Genomic DNA, 19301 nt, shown 5'->3' with positions numbered 1-19301 from the left:
GGTTGGGCCATTCTAGTAGTTATATTTTTTTTCTCTGAAACCAATTGAGAGTTTCCTTGGCTGTGTGTTTGGGATCATTGGCTTGCTGAAATATCGACCTTCGCTTCATCTTCATCATCCAGGTTGATGGCAGAAGATTTGTATCAATAATGCCAAGGTATATTTGTTCATTCATCCTTCCTACAATTATATTAAGTTTGCCAGTGCCATATGCTGAAAAAACAGCCCTACACCATGAAGTTCCCATCTCAAAATAGCACTGCTGTTATGGCATCATTTCTGGCCTCCAAGCATGATGTCAATTATGGCATCCAAAGAGTTAAACTTTAGCCTCATCTAAAAAGACTGCATCCTCCCAAGATTTCACAGGCTTGTGTAAATGTTGATGAGCAAATTTTAAATGCAATTGAACATACTTTTTATTCAGCAATGGAGTCTTGCATGGGTAGCATGCTTATAGGCCATGGAGGTTGAGTGCGTTACTTAGTTTTCTTTGAAACAATTGTTCCTGCTTATTCCAGAACTTTCCTTACCTCTCCACAGGTGGTTCTTGGCACTTGGACAACTATTTTCACTCTTGTCTCTGAAATATTGTGGGAAGCACCTTGTCGCAGATGGTTTATGGCGAAATGTTGTTCTTTCCACTACTTGATTATAGCCCCAACAGTACTCACTGGAACCTTCAGTAGTTTAGAAATTCTTCTGTAACCAATGCCATCAGTATCAAGACCTTTGCAACCTTATTGTTCCAAAACATACTGATGGCATTGGTTACAGAAGAATTTCTAAACTACTGAAGGTTCCAGTGAGTACATCTCGCTCCAGTGTTCAGTGCCTTTCTACTCCTCAATTATGTCACCGCGATTAGCCTACCTGGCTCACTTTATGCTCTACAGTATGCATGAGCTGGAAGTCTCTTTTACAGTGTAAGCCTTTGGAGCTTCGTTCTGACATTCCATAGACTTAATAATAGTAATAATAATAACAATAATAACTTTATTTATATAGCACCAATACTTTCCACAGCACATTACAATTAAGCTGGGATATGTCCAGACAATAAAGTTATTACAAAGTAAAACATAGTTCAACAGTTACAGTAAGAGTGAGGGCCCTACTCACAAACTTACAGTAGCATGTAAAAGGGTTAAAATTAAGGATGACGCAATTCCTCTGTATTTTAGAAAAAAAAACATATATATATACATATATACAGTATATACACTCACTGGCCACTTTATTAGGTACACCTGTCCAACTGTGTGTTAAGACTTAATTTCTAATCAGCCAATCACATGGCGGCAACTCAGTGCATTTAGGCATGTAGACATGGTCAAGACAATCTCCTGCAGTTCAAACCGAGCATCAGTATGGGGAAGAAAGGTGATTTGAGTGCCTTTGAACGTGGCATGATTGTTGGTGCCAGAAGGGCTGGTCTGAGTATTTCAGAAACTGCTGATCTACTGGGATTTTCACGCACAACCATCTCTAGGGTTTACAGAGAATGGTCCGAAAAAGAAAAAAAATCCAGTGAGCGGCAGTTCTGTGGCCGGAAATGCCTTGTTGATGCCAGAGGTCAGAGGAGAATGGGCATACTGGTTCGAGCTGATAGAAAGGCAACAGTGACTCAAATTGCCACCCGTTACAACCAAGGTAGGCAGAAGAGCATCTCTGAACGCACAGTGCGTCGAACTTTGAGGCAGATGGGCTACAGCAGCAGAAGACCACACTGGGTACCACTCCTCTCAGCTAAGAACAGGCATCTGATGGCTACTTTCAGCAGGATAATGCGCCATGTCATAAAGCTCGAATCATCTCAGATTGGTTTCTTGAACATGACAATGAGTTCACTGTACTCAAATGGCCTCCTCAGTCACCAGATCTCAATCCAATAGAGCATCTTTGGGATGTGGTGGAACGGGAGATTCGCATCAGGGATGTGCAGCCGACAAATCTGCGCCAACTGTGTGATGCCATCATGTCAATATGGTCCAAAATCTCTGAGGAATGCTTCCAGCATCTTGTTGAATCTCTGCCACGAAGAATTGAGGCAGTTCTGAAGGCAAAAGGGGGTCCAACCCGTTACTAGCATGGTGTACCTAATAAAGTGGCCAGTGAGTGTATATATATATATATACACACATATATATATACTGTATATATATAAAATCATTTTTTACATTTTAAAAATTACTAAAAGTAAAATGGGCCCATAAAAAAGCTTGGGCACCCTTGGAGATTTGCGTGTGCAGATAAACTCTGTCCAAAATTTTACCCCTTAATTAGCCTGTTAGGGTTATGGCTTGTTCACCATCATCGTTTGGAAGGGTCAGGTGATGCAAATTTCCCAGCTTTAAAGAAAACCAATCTCCTCTAACCTTGTTACAAAATACAGCAGCCATGGGTTCTTCTAAGTAGCTGCCTTGCACTCTGAAAATGAAAATGTTAGAGGGCCACAAGCAGCAGAAGGCTACAAAAAGGTAGCAAAGTGTTTTCAAGTTGTCATTTCCCCAGTTAGAAATGTAATTAAGAAATGGCAGTTAATAGGAACAGTGGAGGTCAAGATAAGGTTTGGAAGACCAAGCAAAATTTTTGTGAGAGCTGCTCGTACAATTGTTAGACAAACAAATCAAAACCCCCACTTGACTGTTGCAAAAGACCTCCAGAAAGATTTTGCAGACAAATATGGCCTTCATAAAAGAGTCATCAGAAGAAAACCTCTCCTGCATCCTGGCCATAAAATTCAGAGTCAGAAATATGCAAGATAACATCTAAAGAAGCCTGAAGGTTTTCGGAAACAAGTCCTGTTGATCTAGGAGGTTAAAAAAGCACACTTTGGCCACAATGATCAAAGGTTTTTGTGGAGAAAAAAAGGGAACAAAATTTCTGGAAAAGAACATCTCACCAACCATTAAGCATGGGGGTGATTCAATTATGATTTGAGATTGTGTTGCAGTTAATGGCACAGGTAACATTTCATGAGTAGAGAGAAGAATGGAATCAATGAAATTTCAACAAATTCTTGATGGAAACTTAACACCATCAGTAAAAGAACTGAAGTAGAAAAGAGGATGGCTTCTAATTATGGATAATTATCTTAAACACACGTCAAAATCCACACTAGACAACCTCAAAAGTTGCAAGCTTTACAATGGCCCTCACAGTCCCCTAACCTGAACATCATTAAAAATCTGTGGCTAAATCTCAAAATAGCAGTGTATGCAAGACGACCCAGGAATCTCACAGAACTGGAAGAATTTTCCAAGGAAAAATCCTTCAAACAATTGAAAGACTGTTGTCTCGCCACAAAAAGCATTTGCAAGATGTGATACTTGTAAAAGGGGGCACTGCTAGGTTCTAACCATGCAGGGTAGCCAAACTTTTGCATTGGCTCATATTCCTTTTGTAATTTTTAAAATGAAGAAAAAAATTACAGTATTTAATTTTTTTGCCTAAAATACAAAGGCAGTGTGTCATCTTTAACTTTAGCCTGTGTTGAGATCATTTCATCTTCAACTTGCTTAACTGTTCACAATAACTGTATTTTGATGAGGTATGCCCAAACTTTTACATGCCACTGTACAATCTACAACTTACATTGTAAAAGCACTTCCAGGTCACAGAGAGGGCAGTGCACCCCGGAAAAGAGTGATTATGTCACTGAGATGAGCAAAACGGTGCTGGATCCTAGAGAAGGTGGCTGTAGGTGAGTATATTAACACAAACCCTATACACCATACACATACACACACATTTAATGAAAAAAATATTGATGGGAGTACTTCTTTAATATTCCTGAAATATGATCCTATATTGTTTTTTAGGTTAGCATATAACAATGATAATTGGAGTAAGCTCTTGATATATATTTTAAAGTACTGTATACCTCAATAGATAGTAGATTTCATATTGACTCAGCTTTTTCTTCATTTTCCAATAGATTTGAGTAAATACATTCTACATAGAGTCATATATATTATGTTGGAAATTGGAAGCTGTAAACCACAACTTAAAAAAAATGCTAGTGTTTTCATGTTTTTCATACGACCCACTGATTTTCATTTGTACAAAATGATGTATGACAGAAGGTGTATCCAGCTACGCTTAGAAAGCTGCTTTCTAACAGAAAGTGACTCAGCAGTTCTGTGCTATCTGAGCAGTGACAAATGTTTCACGGCTCACTAATGCAACCAAAGCCATCTCCTGTGATGTATTGCATACTTCTGTGTAATAGTAATGAATAGTTGTGGTTTATGATACTAAACCTCAGACATGTAGACTTTTGAGCAACACAAAATTGGATTGTGCTAATAAATTCAATAATGGATGAATATTTCAATAATATTTTTTTCTACTGTCTCCGAGTGCCCGACGTGGCTTCTTCCTACGTTAGGGCTTGTGCAGACGACCTTATTTTAAGTCCGAGTTCGAACCGACAAAACATCGGATCGCACAGGAACCAATGTAAGTCTATGGGGCCATGCACATATCTGATTTTTTTTCTTTGGACAGATACGGTCCAAGGAAAAAAATCGCAGCATGACCCATTTAGATCCGATTATCAGATCACACTAAGCTAGGCAAGTCTATGGGTGCCAGGTACGTGGAAACCACTTTCATAGACTGAAAGAAAGGAGAAGATAGAGATATTTTTTCCCCATCTTCTCCTTATCTGAGAAAATCAGATGACACTTTGATCACATACTGATCAGTGTGTGGCCAGAGTCTGACTAGCATGATCGGATGAGAGAAAATACTGTTGTGTGAACCTAGTTTTACATGTATAAACTGTGGTGGAATAAAGGTGTATCTCACCCAAGAAGTCCAGTAAAGAGGTTTGTTGTATGGAGTAGTGAAGCGCCCGCAGGGTCGTGGGGTACTCGGTACCAGGCCCGTTCTTAAGGGGATGTGTCACGTCAGCAGTGACCTGGTCCGTGGCCCTGGGAATCCAATGAAAACATAGATGAAAAGGGGAAATAAAATTTATGAAATATAGTTTGTGACGCCACCTGTGGTATTCAGCAAATAAGCTGTTAGCCGACACTGCATGTTTACGCAGCGTTTTTTATGCGCATCATCTTACGCATGACGGAAAAAAATGCTGTGTGTGCATGCGTCCATATGCATTTTTGCATGTGTTTGATATGACATCAGACAAATATGGGCGTGTCTCATGGGATTTCTATATGTATTTTGATTAACGCATGCGTATCGAACACATGTGTACGCATATCCTTGCGTACGCATGTGTTCCCATAGACATTAATGCATTTTTTTCACGCACTCATCCGCATGCGCATGCCTGTGCATATTTGATGCCTCAAAAGATGCAACATGTTGCGCTTGCCGGACACCGCCACAGACCGCGAAACGACGCATGCGTACGCATCCGCAAGAGAATGCATGCAAACGCAAGTCCCTGCGAACACCTTGTTAAATATATGTACGCATGACACATGCGGATCTATGGGATCAAACACTGCGCGCACAGACGCAAATGAGAAACCAGCCTTAGATACTATGATTTATTGAATTTGTGTATCTATAAAGAATTAGTTAAATCAAAGAAGGGAACTTTGTGCTGTTGATGCACTTTTTGTACTTTTTTTGCCGTGTTACAAGAAAATTAATTATACTGTTGAGAATACTTGATTTTTTTTTATAGCCCTGATTCTCATAATAATAATTTTATTAACTATAGCAATAATTGCATTTATATGGCACTAAAATATCCCACAAAACTCTACAATTGAGAGCTGACATGTACAATGTCAGAGAATACAGAGTAACACATAATTCAAAATTCCAAGCAGGAGTGAGGGGTTGCGCTATCTATAACAGAGCTCCCCAATCTTGCTGACCTTGAGAGACACATTTAGCTATGCAAGAGGGTTGCAAGCCACATTCGGCTCTGAGAGAGGGTCACGAGCCACATCCAGCTACTGTCCCACTCACAGGAGTGACAACCAGAGCCCCCTGTTACAAGTATAATGACACCCAAAACTTCCACTGAAATCACACTAAGGCAGTATACCAAGGTCCAGGGTTTATTAACTTACGTCCATTTAGATCTGCACTTCTGTAGCTGCACACAAATCACCAACTTGAGATCTACTTTTAATAGCTGTTTGTGGAAACCCCGTTCCACCCAAAGCCCCGCCCCCTTCTGGCCGTGCAGTTATTCTGGATGTGCTCAGTGAACACATCTGGAATCACCGCAGGTCAGCCATAGTGTAGGCAGTTTACCTTGCGGAGACCCAGCGTCTCTGCAAGGTAAACTGACATGCTGCGGTCTGGAAAGATGCGCTGCATGTTTGATTACGCCGGTGTGTCACCCGCGTAATCGGACGCTTAGTGGAGATGGGATTTCATAAAATGCCCTCCACTATGCAGGAACATCTGGCCACTGTGGATTAAACACTGCGGCAGAACGCAGCGCTCAATCCGCAGCAATTACTGATTGTTTCCGCTACGTGGAAACACGCGCTTAGAGTTCTTTTACCCAGGGTGATAATCACTCGAACGATTATTTCATCTTTCATTCCTAATCATTGTCCAGTATAAACACATAAACATATGCCACAAATAGAGATGAGTGACTTTGCCTTTTTTCGGGTCGAGTCGGGTTTCATGAAACCCGACTTTCTCAAAAATCGGGTCGAATGAAATCAGCCGATTATCGTGAAAAGTCGAAGGCCAACTGAAACAGGAAACCCAATGCAAGTCAATGAGGAACCAAGGTCGGCAGGGAGTGGAGGACAGGAAACACACCTACAGTGCCCATTTTAATGCCAAAAACATCAATTCTTATTACTTAAGCTTGTCAACCTTAATTTACTTTATAATAATAGTTACGCATTGAAAATGGGGGGTTATTTGGCTAAAGTTGTGGGGGGGGTAGGGCTGGCTCCAGATTTTCGTGGGCCCTGGGCCAAAGAGTGTCAATGGGCTCCTTTAACACATGCCACAATTCATGATTCTCTGATACGGCAGAGAAATAGCAGTATAGTACAATGAAAAATACTTCACTTCTTACATCACATGACTGATATCCATTTTAAATTCTCCAATAGCTCCAAAAACGGACAGTATATTACTCCAGTATTATTGCCACTGCATAAAGCACTATACATAGTAATGAGGCCCATATATTTCTCCATACAGAATCATTGGTCCCATAAAATGTTTGAAACAGTATATGATGAGCTCCACATAATGCTACAGTATATGTTGGTCCCCATGGATGAAGCTCCACTGTGTTATGGGCCCAAATAATGCTCCATACTGAATATAATGGGCCCCATTTCTAAAGCTCCAGTACATAATGGGCCCTGTAAATGCTGCTCCAGTGTCTGATGTCCACCTTTGGCATGCTCCAGTGTATGGTGGGCCTCATATATCATTCTCCAGAGTATAGTGCTCCCCAAAAATAGCTGTTCCAACATTGAAAACAATTAAATAAGTTTCCTCGCTAGGGAATCCCTGTACTAGTCTGGACTCCTCGTCGTCCCCATCTTCCATCTCACTGCCCTTTGGACTGTTTAGGCAGGTGGGCGTAAAGACGTGATGTCATCGCGCTCTCTGACCAGAATGTCAGGAAACGCGGAACACGTCACGGCGGTGGAGCAGGGAGAGGTAAGTATTTCAACTTTGCAAGTGCTGTAATTCTGAGCAAGCAGGGGGGCCCACTCGTTGGTGGTGGCACTGGCACAGGGCCCCTCATAGTATGGCGGTGTGTCTGATGGCGGGTGGGCCCTCCCACCGGCAGAGACACTTTTGCGTACTATGAGGGGCCCTGTGCCAGTGCCGTCACCCATGAGTATGCCCCCCCTCCTGCTCAAGGAACCTGCACTTTCATCTGCACCTTCCTCTTTGTCACCGTGTAAGGTGGTATAGTATGCGGGAAGGGGAACCTGAGTTTCATCAGGGTCAGATTCTGGCTGTGTAGAGTGCGAGGGGAATGTAGTGGTCTGGGTCAATGTACCAGCAGAATCATCTAGCAGTGGCTGGGCATCAGTGCACTTGTGGTGCCCCCAGGAGTACGGTCGCCACAGTAGCATTACCTTCCTCCTAGGGAGTGTGATGTCATGCTTGGGAGCAATGAAGGATCTCTCTAGCAGTTAAACCAACACATAACACAGTTCCCACTCCAGGCCAGCAGGGAGACCTCTGAACTTGACTGCTGAGGAGCTGCTCTCTGTGGTCCGGAGGAGGGAAGTTAGGGCAGTCAATGAAGGGAAGGAGAAGTGTGTGGACGTGAGAATGGGAGCTGAAGGATGAGCAGAGTTAAGGCTCACTCTTGCTGGAGCGCATGGTCCGGATTCCGGTCTCCGAGTTTGTAGGGACACTAACGGTCCTGCAGCAGAAACCGGAGGAAGTAGCAGCTGTAAATGCTCTGTTCCCAACTAAGGCTCGGAGGCCCCTGCAGCGACGTGTGTGAGCCAGAAGGAAAAGGCTATGACTGCCTGCCATACGAGAAAGTTCCAAAAGAGAGTCAACAGGGGGAACTTCAGTGAACTCAGTACTGCGAGTACCTCAGATAAGCGCTAGAACGGAGTCAACACTACCTATCTGCAGAGAGAGAATTCCAAATTTGCTTCCAGGCTGACCAACTCCTTCTCCATCTGTACTCTGGGTCCTGGACGGCACTTGCCAAGTACAGGTAAAGGAACTGCACGACTGTGTCTGTCATCTTTCTCCTGTGCCTGGCGCATGGCTCTGCTACATCCTGCACTGCACACCATCTACCAACTCTTTCATCTGCCCTGCGACTACGGCCCTACCTATGCAGGGCTTCTACATCTTAGCTGCACCACAACTTCTGTCCCAGAGAAGCGACACTGCAGTGCGGGTCAATCTGATCAGAAACCACAGGTGACGTCATGTATCATTCACCTAAAAACGTTATTCACCCCTTTGCATGGACGCCCAGGGCCACGGAATGGGTCATCACCACCACCGTGACACATCCCTCTGAGACATTGGCCCGGTACCGATTAACCCCACTGCCCTGGCTGGCCACCCACACTCCATATCAGATTCATCTTAGACTGGAGAATTCACGATTTGACTTGATAACCCAGGTATGGTATGATAGAAAGAGCTACATGGACTAATGTGAAGTGTGGCCTGCTGTATCATTCACTTTTGGTGGGGGTAAAGGACACAAGGAAAGGGGTTCTTCCTGACCAGGAGCCAGCACTTGACGACTCAGTGCTTGCATTTTTTGAAACTTCAGAAGAGGAGGGTGTCATGAACTCATTTTCGGCTCCACCAGTTGAGAGTTCCCTTCCCATTCTCCCTCTGGTGGTGACAGAAGGTAGTGAGGTTGGTTTAAGTGGTAGTGATCTGCCACCTGATGAGGAAGATAACGATTGGATCTCTGGAGTATCAGACTGGATATAAGACAGCTGACGCCCTATCCTAGTGCTGGTGATTCAGTCTGCTTCTCAGGTCCTGGACTTCAGCTCTCTTCCAGTCTTCTCAAGTTAAGTTTGTTTTTTGCTATTGTTCACACTTACGCTTGTTGGTCAGTTCAGTTTCTTGTGTGGTCAGCCTGCCCCTGATGGGGCTATGCTGAATTTCCACTTCTATGTATCAGTATTTGCCAAGCTGCTTTTTGTCCCTTATTGGATTGGTCTCTTTTTGCTCTGTCTCAGAATATTTCAGAGTGCTGATATAGGTGTAGAAGTCTAGTGACTTCAGGGTTAATTTTGTTATCAGAAGTGTTGGACAATATTGTTGTAGGTTTTTTTTGGCAGATTGCAGACAGTGTCTGTCCTGTTTAGTTAGCCGGGCCCCATCGTTTGCTCAGTCTATTTTCCTGCCTTTGTTTGTAATTTCATCTTGTTTCACCGTCAATACATGTGGGGGGCTGTCTTTCCTTTGGGGTCTGCTCTTGGGCAGTTAGTTTTCCTCTTTTCCTGCTTTAGGCTTATGTAGCTCTCCGGTTGTGACGAGGAGCCTAGGATCATCGTAGGAACGCTCCACGACTGCTGCTAGCTGTACGGTTAAGTTCAGGGATCTGCAATCTGCATAGTTACCAACTTCTCTGGTTTTCTGAGACTTAGCTTGTTGTTTATTTTTTCCTCCTCGGTGACCCATTCATAACAGGAGGGCATATTTGCTGGAGTCTGTTTCGGCAATGTAAGCCAAAACCAGTTCCTGATTCTCCGGCTTTAAAAGCGGTTAACCTACTCCCAGAAAAGGTAGTCTTCCAGGCGTTTCGGAGCCAGACCATGACGCAGGCTCAACACCTCCTGCCTTAGCTGCTATTGTGCTTTTGCCACTACCAGCAGATGCACCACCACCATCAGCACCAGCTGGCCCCCCCACGCCCACGTCCGCGGCCTCTTCCACCAAACTTCAAAATGTTGCAGAAAATGAACCCCAAATAACATCAGATGTATGGTACTGTATCAGAAGCGTACAGCTCTATACAGTCAAAGGATGATTGTCAATCTCCCTATATATACCATCAGTCACACAGGGACGCTCACAGGCTCAGTATGGATTAGACAAGAATATAAAAAGTAGAAAAAGTGTACAGTATCATCAGATAGCAGGTATATATAGTATAGTTTAAACATTCTAAATCTCCGTAGATATTTCAGGAGGCAGACACAGACGCTCTCAGGCTCAGTATGGATTACAACACAATATAAAAAGCTGTAAAACGGTAATGGATCTGAAGAGTACAGCTGTACACAGTGTAGGGGTCATTGTTGTCAATCTCAGTATTTATTTCCACAGTCAGAAAATAACTCTCACTTGGTCAGTTTGGATTAGACCACAATATAAAAAGCAGTAAATGGGTAATGTATCACAAGCGTAGAGCTGTATACACTAGTGTTGGGGTAATTTTTAAATGTACATCTAAATTGCAGGAGTAACCGACAGACTGTCACACGCTCAGGATGGGTCACACCACAATATAACAAGAAGATCCTCAAGAAATAATCACACATGTGGGACAATGTTCCAGGTGTCAATGATACACATAGAGTGGTGGGTGGAGGAGGACTTCCTGGCAGAAAGGGTACAGTATCACCAGATGCCAGGTATATATAGCATATTTTAAACATTAAAAATCTACGTCTATATATTCAGGAGTAGTGTTGAGCCACCCCACTAGTGTTCCAGTTCGTTTTTGGTTCGTCGAACACAAGGCAAGTTCATCGAATGTTTGTCGAATGTTCGACGAACAACGTCGAACACCATTGAAAACAATGGCAGGCAAACACAAACACATACAAACACATAGAAAACAATTACAAAACACCTTAAAAGGTGTCCCAAAGCAGACAAAATGTTCATAATACAAAAATAACATATGGAAAACGGCAACTACATATAGAAAATAGGTGGAGGAGTAAAAGGAGGAGGAGGAGACACAGATATAGGTATGTCATGCTCTTATGAAGTCAAGAAAGGCTGGAATAAAAATGTAAAATACCAAAAAACAGTAAAAATCTGAAATCGAAGACTATCATATACCGTCGGACTTCCCACCATAAATTAGGCCAAGTGCCGATCGGGCGGCGTTATTCCCACGAACCCCCGAACAGCGTCCATGAAGGCAAATTGTTTGGTTTCCGGGGGCAGTATTGTTGCAATGCTGAACCGAAAAGCAATGTCCAGAAGGGCACCACCAGGAGTGGAGCCTGCGGCTTAATTCGACTCCACCCAGGAAACCTCAACCATGCCAGCTACAGAAAAGATTGACAGATTGCAAGCTTTGTTGATTCTGTGGGTGGTGGTGGATGTCCATTTTTAGTTGTGCTAGCGATTTGTCAGCTTAATTCCGTTAACGAACGAGAATCCGGCATGCCCCCGCGGTATGCGTCAAGCTTACTAGAGGGACACGCGAGGCTCTGGCACACGAGATCGATCAGTAACAGGTCTGTTATGCCCTTACATGTCCAGGGCTGCATGCGCGCTACACTGAAAGGTCCAGCGTGTGTCGCTTACAGGTGCAGATAACCCACTGAACCCCGTTAGTGATGGGGATCTGGGATTCCAATTAGTGTTGAGCATTCCGATACCGCAAGTATCGGGTATCGGCCGATACTTGCTGTATCGGAATTCCGATACCGACTTCCGATATTTTTTCAATATCGGAAGTCGGCATCGGAATCGGAAGTTCAAAGTTGATTGACAGCCTGACGTCATCATGATGCGCGGTGTGTGCGCATCATGATGCGCCGTCATTTCGGGCCTTCCGGGGGTCTCTGCCGGCCTGCCGGGGGGCTGTGTGGACTGCCCGGGGTCTGTACCGGCCTGCCGGGGGGCTCTGCCGGCCTGCCGGTGGTCTGTGCACCCTGTGGGGGTCTGTACCGGCCTGCCGGGGGGCTGTGCCGGCCTGCCGGTGGTCTGTGCACCCTGTGGGGGTCTGTACCGGCCTGCCGGGGGGGCTGTGCTGATGTCCGGGGGTCTGTGCAAGCATCGTCCGATGGGACTACAAGTCCCATCTGGCGATGCCTGCTACCATGACAGTGATTGACACATTAGCCAATGATGGGACAGTAGTAGTCCCATCATCCGGCTAATGTGTTAAATGTTAAAAAAAAAAAAAATACTACATACATACTACATGCATGCTACATACATACTACATGCTACATACATAATACATACATACCACATACATACTACATACATACTACATACATACCACATACATACCACATACATACTACATACATACTACATACATACTACATACATAACACATATATACTACATGCATGCTACATACATACTACATGCTACATATATACTACATACATACTACATACATACATACTACATATATACTACATGCATGCTACATACATACTACATGCTACATGCATACTACATATATACTACATACATACTACATACATACTACATGCATGCTACATACATACTACATGCTACATACATACCACATACATACTACATACATACTACATACATACTACATGCATGCTACATACATACTACATGCTACATACATACTACATATATACTACATGCATGCTACATACATACTACATGCTACATACATACTACATATATACTACATGCATGCTACATACATACTACATGCTACATACATACTACATATATACTACATACATACTACATACATACTACATGCATGCTACATACATACTACATGCTACATACATACCACATACATACTACATACATACTACATGCTACATACATACTACATATATACTACATGCATGCTACATACATACTGCATGCTACATGCATGCTACATACATACTACATACATACTACATGCTACATACATACCACATATATACTACATACATACTACATACAATACATTCATACAATACATACATAGACATACAGTACATATAACATAGAGTAACATACTTACCAATACTTGTCACATTGTTCCCCGAAGCCATTGTCTTTTACGGAATAAATATTAACATAACAAACCACAAAAATACTCACCCACGATCCGAAGCAGTCCACGAGTGTGTCCCACGACGATCTTGGGTAGAGAACTGCAGCATCAGCTGATGCTGCCGTTCTCTACGGGCTGCAGGAATCCAATGACGGAAGGTAGGTATCCTTCCGCACTGTATTCCTCCGCCACTTAAAAAAAAAAAAGTCCCTAGTCTCACTTTATGCCATTGCTGTGTGGGAAATTCCCACGCAGCAATGGCATAAAGTGAGACTAGGGACTTTTTTTTTTTAAGTGGCGGAGGAATACAGTGCGGAAGGATACCTACCTTCCGTCATTGGATTCCTGCAGCCCGTAGAGAACGGCAGCAACAGCTGATGCTGCAGTTCTCTACCCAAGATCGTCATGGGACACACTCGTGGACTGCTTCGGATCGTGGGTGAGTATTTTTGTGGTTTGTTATGTTAATATTTATTCCGTAAAAGACAATGGCTTCGGGGAACAATGTGACAAGTATTGGTAAGTATGTTACTCTATGTTATATGTACTGTATGTCTATGTATGTATTGTATGAATGTATTGTATGTAGTATGTATGTAGTATATATGTGGTATGTATGTAGCATGTAGTATGTATGTAGTATGTATGTAGCATGCATGTAGCATGCAGTATGTATGTAGCATGCATGTAGTATATATGTAGTATATATGTAGCATGTAATATGTATGTAGTATGTATGTGGTATGTATGTAGCATGTAGTATGTATGTAGCATGCATGTAGTATGTATGTAGTATGTATGTAGTATATATGTAGTATGTATGTAGCATGTAGTATGTATGTAGTATGTATGTAGCATATATGTAGTATGTATGTAGCATGTAGTATATATGTAGTATATATATAGCATGTAGTATGTATGTAGTATGTATGTGGTATGTATGTAGCATGTAGTATGTATGTAGCATGCAGTATGTATGTAGTATATATGTAGTATGTATGTAGCATGTAGTATATATGTAGTATGCATATTGCATGCATGTAGTATATATGTAGTATGTATGTTGCATGTAGTATATATGTAGTATGAATGTAGCATGTATGTAGTATGCATGTTGTATGTATGTAGCATGTATGTAGCATGTAATTTTTTTTTATTTTTTTTTCTTTTACATTCAACACATTAGCCGGATGATGGGACTACTACTGTCCCATCATTGGCTAATGTGTCAATCACTGTCATGGTAGCAGGCATCGCCCGATGGGACTTGTAGTCCCATCGGATGATGCCTGCACAGACCCCCGAAGCCTGCACAGCCCCCCGGCAGGCCGGCACAGCCCCCCGGAGCCTGCACAGCCCCCCGGCAGGCCGGCACAGCCCCCCGGCAGGCCGGCACAGCCCCCCGGAGCCGGCACAGCCCCCCGGCAGGCCGGCACAGCCCACCGGAGCCTGCACAGCCCCCCGGCAGGCCGGCACAGACCACCGGAGCCTGCACAGACCCCCTGGCAGGCCGGCACAGCCCCCCGAAAGGCCCGTACAGACCCCAGAGAGGCTGTACAAGGGAAAAACAGGATTTTTCTTATTCCGATACCGGAAGTCCCATAGACTTGAATGGGACTTCCGGTATCGGAATCGGCGATACCGATACTTTTTTTTAAGATCGGCCGGTCCATTCCGATCCGATACTTTGAAGTATCGGACGGTATCGCTCAACTCTAATTCCAATTCTTCCCCGCGAGCTAGGATTTCCCAGTAAGTGCAAATCAACCGGAATTCCGGAATTAGGCCTATTCGGCATTCCAGAAAAAATGAAAAAATTAAGTGTCCAAACCACAGGTGCTGTAGCTTGCTTAACAGCTGGGCTCCTATGCTGAGTAGCACGCAGTTCTTACATAAACAGGCGGCATAGCTTGGTTCACTGGTGGGCTCCTCTGCTGAGTAGCAGACAGTGCTACAAGGCCCAAAAGGATATTCTGGACAAGATGCGGTAAAAAATAATTAGAAACACACACGGTGTAGCTCCTTGACAGGTGTACTACACCGCTTGCTACCACACACCGCTACTATGCCATGTGTCACATGCCCCATCCTGAGTGACACGGCCAGCAGGCCGGTAACTGATACAACAGGATGCAGCACGTGTAATTGTCCTATGACGCGGCCCGCAGGCCGGTAACTAATACAATAAGACAAAGGGAATAGGGAAAACCTGGGTAACAATAACAATGGTGGCCCTGCGATAGAGAACGGGGAAGTGGAGACCTCCTGAACTCCCCTGAGTCAGTGTCTCTACACTCCTAACGTTCCCTGGGCTGGTTCCGCACTGGGCGCCAATCAGGAATCTAAAAACCCTGACTCGCCCTGCACCTAAACCCTCACTAGGGAATTGGTTGGTGCAGAAACTAATCCCACCACTGCACTAAACACACATAAGGAAAAGTGACATAACAGGGGAACACCACTTAGCTTTGCTCAGTTGCTTATGCTCCCAGCAACAGAGCCCACCACCTGCATGCATCTTTTCCTCCACCGAGTCCAACATCGGGGTGCACTGTCCAGCAACGGATCTTCTCAGCACCATAGTGCAGCCTTGGAGCAAACAGAGTCCACACCTGCGTGCAGCTGTCCCGAAACAGAGTCCAGCAAATGAGTTCAGCTTTTCTGCCAAAGAGTCCAACATTTTGAGTCCAGCTTTCTGCAACCGAGTCCAGCATTCTTATTGCAGCTCTACACCATAGCTGCCACTCCACCAAGCAATACCAGCCCTCCTTGCAGACACCATAGCTGACACTTCACCAACCTGTTGTGAGTTCATTTTCCCCTTCACCATTGAGGTCTGATGAACTCCCTCTTCTGGTGAAGGAAGGTAGTGAGGCTGATTACCAAGCACCTGGGCAGGATGATGATGACTGGGTGATGGGAATTACTGACTGGATATAAGGTAGCCGATCCCCTTCTGCCTTGCTGGTGATCTCTCTGAGGGATTCTAGGAGACCAGTCTGATTCCTGCTCCTCAAAAGCTAAGTTTTCTGCTCTACTTTTTGCATTTGTGTTTTGGTTTTGTTTTGCATTGTTTTCCTTGATTTCTGCCATTCCCTGCTGGAGTGAGCTGAATTCCTTTTTGCTCTGTCTTCAGAAAATACCTGAGTACTGATATAGTCTTTTTGAAGCCTAGCATCTTCAGGGCTTTTTCCCTTATCAGCTGTTGGCTCTTGTTTTGATAGGGTTTTGGCGGATTACAGACAGCAGCTTTTCTATCCTGTCCTATCTAGTTAGCTTTGGCCCCATCATTTACTCAGCCTATCTTTCTATCTGTGTGAGTGTTTTTTCATCTTGCTTCACCGTCATTATATGTTGGGGGCTGCCTATTGCTTTGGGGTCTGCTCTGGGGCAGTTTAGATTTCCCTTTCTGTCTTTAGGCTATGTAGCTCTCTGGCTGTGATCGAGGGGTCTAGGGCACAGTAGGAACCCCCCACGGCTACTGCTAGTTGTTGTTGATAGGTTCAGGGGTCTGCAATCCGATAGCTGCCAACTTCTCTGGTTTTCTGGACTTAGCTAGTATTTCTGTTTTTGCCTCCTACGGTGACTCATTCATAACACCAACCCATGCCAGCCCTCCTTGCAGACACCATAGCTGCTACTCCAGCACTCTGACTGGGCTGCCCATGACTCTCCTTCAGCTCCATTCTTTTCCCAGGCTTCCTTGCAAAGGAGAAACTTATCACCAACAGTGATTAACACACCTGATACTCTCTTATAGAGCAATCACACCTGTTACATAATTACGTGCACAAACTAAGGTAACCAGAGTGCAATGATCCTAATAGCCACCGGGGGGAAAACTGCAACTGAAATCACCACAGTGCAATGACACTAATGGCCACCGGGGGCAAAACCACCTTTGACACACAGCCAAGGGAAAAAAAAAAAGGTTACTTTGTGCATTTAATCTGTCAGATCCAACCTGGATCGTGACACCATGAAACAGTCTATTAACATTGAAAACCATTATTATTAATTTGAAAATGAAGCTACTCTTTTGGTGAACAAACCATTCTCGAACGGAACCTCGAACAGCCGAATTTTAAGCAAAGTGTTCGAGTTCGACGAATGGCTCGAACACCGCCCAAAACAGCTGGAATTTTAACTTGGCCAACAAGTCGACTCAAACACCGCTCATCTCTAATCAGGAGGCAGACTCAGACGTTCTCAGGCCCAGTATGGATTCGACAAGATTGTAGAAAGTTGAGAAAGGGTACAGTATCACCCGATAACAGGTATATATAGCATAGTTTAAACATTAAAAATAACATAGTTTTGAAAATCTATGTCTATATATCAGGAGGCAGACTCAGAGGGTCTCAGGCCCAGTATGGATTTGACGTGATTGCACAAAGTTGAGAAAGGGTACATAGTATCACCGGATAACAGGTATATATGTAGCATAATGTACACCTGAAAAACCTATGTCTATATATCAGGAGGCAGACTCAGGCCCAGTATGGATTTGACATGATTGTACAAAGTTGAGAAAGGGTACAGTATCACCAGATAGCAGGTATATATAGCATAGGTTTTTAATGTTTAAACTATGTCTATATATCAGGAGGCAGACTCAGACGGTCTCAGGCCCAGTATGGATTCGATGTGATTGTAGAAAGTTGAGAAAGGGTACAGTATCACTGGATAGCAGGTATATATAGCATAATTTAAACATTAAAAATCTGCGTGTATATTTCCGGAGTCCGACAAAGACACTCACAGCCTCAGTATGGAATAGACAAGAATCTAAAGAGTAGAAAAAGGGTTATGTATTCAAAGTGTACACCAGTATACACTGTTGGGGTATTTTTCAATCTTCATATATATTTCAGTCTCAGTAAGACAGTCCAGACTCTCCGCAAGAGGAAACGAGATGGATACAAGTACAGACGGAAAGTCGACTGATTGCAGAAGTTTTGGAATTATTAATCATGGTAAAAACTCCCGGGAGAATTCTCAGAGGCGATGCTGACCCTCAATTACTTTGTCTGCGAAAACAGTTCTTGTGAAGAAAGGTTTGCTGTATCGCTGGACCGTGGAACCCATCACCGCTACTCATCTCCAACAAATTGTGATCACAGGGACAGATGTAGACATTGTCCTCACAGCCTATCATGAGCTGTCAGGTAACTTTAGAGTGAAAAAGACACAAGTCACAGGCCGTAGGCGATTCTATTGGATTGGCATGAGAGGACACATTTAAAAATGTGGGCAGGAATGTCACACGTCTGTGAATCGGAAAACCGTTAAAGCTGATGATAAACCACCACTGTATCTCATTGTGAGTTGACGTCCATAACAAATGGAAGCCATTGATCATCTGAAGATAGAGCCCAGCAGGACAGGGCATAGCTACGTCTTAACCACATCTATCATTTCACCAAATTTGTATTGGCAGTCCCAGTGAAGTATTTAACAGGCCAGACTACACAGTGGTGGAGCAGTGAGAGGTAAGTATTGCAAGTGCTGGTGCCCTGAGCAAGCAGGGGGGGCCCACTCGTGGGCGGCGGTACTGGCACAGGGCCTCTCATAGTACTCCGGTGTGTCTGACGGCAGGTGTGCACCCCCACCGTCAGAGACACTTGATTCTACTATGAGGGATTGAGCCAGTGCCGTTGCCAAATAATTTGCCCACCCACCTGTCCAGGGCAACGGCACTCGCATGGGTGCGTGTGCCAGGTGGTGACCCTGGCCCTGTGGGGGGAGGCAGCCCAGTTAGGGAGGTGGAAAAAATGGCATATGTTGATGTTGGACATTCAGCAGCTGCAAATGGAGTAATTGGAGAAGTCCGCGGAAGAGGAGGACAAAAGTAAGCCATTTTTCTGGA

The 19301-nt window shown here is 44.0% G+C and overlaps 1 protein-coding gene and 1 long non-coding RNA gene across 3 annotated transcripts in view; one reads left to right on the top strand and one right to left on the bottom strand.

Annotated features, from left to right (window-relative positions):
• SVEP1 (sushi, von Willebrand factor type A, EGF and pentraxin domain containing 1) overlaps positions 1 to 19301 on the top strand; it is a 543713-nt gene that overhangs the window by 80766 nt on the left and 443646 nt on the right. The gene's annotated exons all lie outside the window — the stretch shown is intronic.
• LOC141055746 (uncharacterized) overlaps positions 1 to 19301 on the bottom strand; it is a 105624-nt gene that overhangs the window by 5838 nt on the left and 80485 nt on the right. Inside the window, exon 2 of the long non-coding RNA XR_012221526.1 lies at positions 4816 to 4940. This is a non-coding gene — a long non-coding RNA (uncharacterized lncRNA). The remainder of the gene's footprint in view (positions 1 to 4815; positions 4941 to 19301) is intronic.

Source organism: Dendrobates tinctorius, unplaced genomic scaffold, assembly GCF_039654945.1.
Source record: "Dendrobates tinctorius isolate UK_male_01 unplaced genomic scaffold, ASM3965494v1 ptg000191l, whole genome shotgun sequence".
In the NCBI taxonomy this organism is placed as follows: domain Eukaryota; kingdom Metazoa; phylum Chordata; class Amphibia; order Anura; family Dendrobatidae; genus Dendrobates; species Dendrobates tinctorius.
The sequence above is the reverse complement of the archived record's forward strand: the minus strand, read 5'-3'. Positions and strand labels throughout refer to the sequence as shown.